We start from the raw sequence: 3,743 nt of genomic DNA, 5'->3' as shown, positions 1-3,743 counted from the left end.
TTCCTTCTGGATTTGAAGCTACTTTCCCCCTAGGTTAAGGATGGTAAAGAGCTTCTTACTATTCGAAGTCCTGGGGTGTGTCTTCCCTCACTGGCTTCCTCAGCACAGCTCATTACTGTAAACAGTTTCTTTATTAAATTATCTTTAATGAGTGTGCTATCTTCCTTATGACAAACACGTGGGACAAATGGATGACGTGCCAGGACTCACTTCTTTGAACTGACAATGAAATCAAATATCTCAATTTTTTATTCTTGGGAAAAGGTGAATGCAGTCCAACACCATTACAAATTATACAGTCAAATTCCCCACATTTGGGCAAATCAGAGAAGTCAGCATATAATAAAGGAATTAAAGTATCCTTAGAGCTGTTTAAATGTTTTTGAAGATTCGTAGATTATAGATAACTTCATCATGTTGTGTATAGTTTGTAAATTGATGGAATTCAGTGTTGTATTTAAAGCTAATGGTTTAATGTTTTCCTTATGGGAATATAAATATGTTTCTGCAATTTGGTAACTTATGTCAAGAAACAAACATAGGTAATTGTATGGAACTTCATTCCAGAAATGATGACATTCTCTTTTGGTGTGCTGTTTGATCAAAATTATTTCCTATTTTTAAATATTTCAAGAAATTTGACATCCCTTTTTTCTTAAATTTTAAGCATGTTATTTGTCAAATACACCATCTTTTAAACAAAGGCAATATTTATACTGATACTAGTACATTTGGGCTTTCATCAATATGCTGATGTTCACATAGAGATTAAAGAATATTTTTATTTAAAGCAAAGACTCAAATGCCATCAGATTAGTCTAGCTCTAGAAATGGCAGAAATTTTGTTCTTCAGTTCATTTGTTAATTTTTTAAAAAATTTCTGCAATTAAGAGACAAAGATAGAGAGTGAGCTTCCTTCTACTGGCTACCTCCACAAAGCTGAGAATATACCCTGGCTAAGGCCAGAGGCAAGAGACAGAGACTAAACCCCAGTATCCAGTGTAGATGGTAGACACTACCAAATGAGCCATTACTGCTGCCTCCCAGCGTCTGCATTAGCACGAAACTGGAGTCAGGAACAGAACCAGGTATCAAACCTAAGCACTTCAGGGTGGAATGTAGTATCTTGGACGCTGTTGTCACATCCAAAGACCTTCAGACAGTGTACAGCCTCCAAAGACACAGACTTGTGGCAGAGGTCATCCATATGAAAAAAAGTATTGACCAGGGCAGGCACTGTGGTGTAGCTGGTAAAACTGCCACATGCAACACTGGCATCTCATATGGGCACTGGTTCAAATCCTGGCTGTTCCTCTTCCTATCCAGCTCTCTGCTTATGTATCTGGGAAAGCAGCAGAGTGGCCCAAGTTCTCAGGCTCCCGAACCCATATGGAAGACATGGAAGAAACTCCTGGCTCCTGGCTTTGGCCTGGCCATGCCCTAGCCATTGCTGCCATCTGGGGAGTGAAAAATCAGCAGATATGAGGTCTCTCTCACTCTCTCTCTCTCTACCTTTCAAATAAATAAATATTTTACAAATGGATTATAGAACAAGTCCTCCAAAAAGGCTTCTAGCTTTGTATAAATAATGTAAAACACCATACAATTTGATGCCAAATAACCATGACAGGTAATCCCTTGTAATTTTGTTAATGTAACACTCGTTTCATTTTGGGATGCCCATCCCAAAAGATTCCAAAATTGGCATTTGTGTATTTGTTTTTTATTTTTTGGTTCTCAGAAGGAATCACCTCCTATAAAAATAACATTTGAAACAACAATTCTTTTCCAGGTGGCAGTGGCGGTGGCGGTAGCGGCGGCAGCTGCGAAGGGGGTTCCAGGAAGATGGTGCTCATTAAGGAATTCCGGGTGGGCTTGCCATGTTCAGTCCAGGAGTATCAGGTTGGACAGCTTTACTCTGTTGCAGAAGCTAGTAAGAATGAGACTGGTGGTGGAGAAGGAATTGAAGTCTTAAAGAATGAACTGTATGAGGAAGATGGAGAAAAGAGACAACATACACATAAAATTTACCATCTGAAGAGCAAAGTTCCTGCTTTCGTGAGGATGATTGCTCCCGAGGGTTCCTTGGTGTTTCATGAAAAAGCCTGGAACAGCTACCCCTGCTGTAGAACAATTGCAACAATGAATATATGAAAGATGATTTCGTCATTAAAATTGAAACATGACACAAACCAGACTTGGGAACATTAGAAAACGTACATGGTTTAGATCCAAACACGTGGAAAACAGTCGAAATTGTCCACATAGATATTGCAGATCGAAATCAAGTTGAACCAGCAGACTACAAAGCTGATGAAGATCCAGCATTAGTCCAGTCAGTCAAGACCAAGAGAGGCCCTTTGGGACCCAACTGGAAGAAGGAGCTGGCAAACAAGCCTGACTGTCCTCAGATGTGAGCCTATAAGCTGGTGACCATCAAGTTCAAGTGGTGGGGGATGCAAAGCAAAGCAGAGAACTTCATTCAGAAACAAGAAAAAAGGATATTTACAAACTTTCATCGCCAGCTTTTTTGTTGGATTGACAAGTGGATTGATCTGACAATGGAAGACATTAGGAGAACGGAAGATGAAACTCAAAAAGAACTAGAAACAATGGGTAAGAAGGGTTCCGTCTGAGGCACGTCAGCTGCTGATGTCTAGATGAGTCCCCTTTAGGGTCAGAGACAAAATCAAACTGTTTATGCAATCAAGGTCAAGTGAGGGGAACAAGTGCAGCCAGTGAGGAGTGAAGAGGAATCTGACCAGAGTCTTGCAGTGTCGGCGTCTGCCAGACGTGGGCTGGTGATGTTCGCACACGCACAGGTTGCCTGGCCTGTGTCCCCATGGAGTGGCAGCTGGGAGTCAGACAAGGACCCTGTTGTCCTCCTCCAGGAAGGCCGCCGCACTTCACATCCTCCGTGCACTCAGGATGAAGCCCCAGGCGTGCTCTCTGGGCACTGATGTAAGATGGGTTCCGTCAGCGCATAGTCATCGTCTGCAGAGGTTTGCGTGAGGGAGGTCATTGCTGGTTTTGTGAAATGAAGAGTCTAGCCCTCTCCTTATCATGAACTTAACTGTCACTGGCATCTGTAGGATCATTGGGAGCCTGGGTGCACATGCAAATGAGAGCCCAGCACATGGATTTTAATGTTTTCCTAGCAACTGTGGAGACTTGAGGGAATGTGTGGTGAACGTAAAATACCTAGTTTACTTGGCATTCTCTTGTGTAAATTACAGTAAAACAAAGTAAATGAAATTTAAACAGAAAATAAATTTCACAGAAATGCAAAAAAAAAAAGAAATAACAATTATTTTCCTAGATCAACCTGCTGAATTTTACTGAACTCCATAATTTAGCAAGTGGGTAAAAAGAAATATTTTCATAGTACTAAGTGTTAAAGCAAGCAGAATATTAACTAGACTAAATTACCTGGAATGTGATGTTTGAACGTGTGTGGGTGCTTATTGATTCATTGAGCTGACATTTGTTGAGCACTTCCCATGTGTCAAGCACATCCCAGAGCTTTCAGAAACAAAGAGAGCCTTTGCAAGTCGCATTCACTCAAGAGCTAGAAGACTAGCAGAAAGGACTGAGGTGAGACTGTCACCAGTGATCCAGTTTGAACACAATTGCCATCACATTTCCATGAACACTGCAAATCTTGGTACGCTGAATCCCACCCTATGAGAGCAGGGCCCGGGGTTTTCTCTCCAGGAGTCCTAGCTTGGTGATAGCCTTTGCCC

At 41.5% G+C, this 3,743-nt stretch overlaps 1 pseudogene; it reads left to right on the top strand.

The window, feature by feature from the left end:
- The first annotated feature begins 1,811 nt into the window (after positions 1 to 1,811).
- LOC100354571 (phosphatidylinositol transfer protein beta isoform pseudogene) lies at positions 1,812 to 3,286 on the top strand (annotated as a pseudogene).
- The last annotated feature ends 457 nt before the right edge of the window (positions 3,287 to 3,743 follow it).

The sequence above is a fragment of the Oryctolagus cuniculus genome, chromosome 9, assembly GCF_051225735.1.
Source record: "Oryctolagus cuniculus isolate XC-2025 breed Fujian yellow rabbit chromosome 9, ASM5122573v1, whole genome shotgun sequence".
NCBI lineage: Eukaryota > Metazoa > Chordata > Mammalia > Lagomorpha > Leporidae > Oryctolagus > Oryctolagus cuniculus.
The sequence above is the reverse complement of the archived record's forward strand: the minus strand, read 5'-3'. Positions and strand labels throughout refer to the sequence as shown.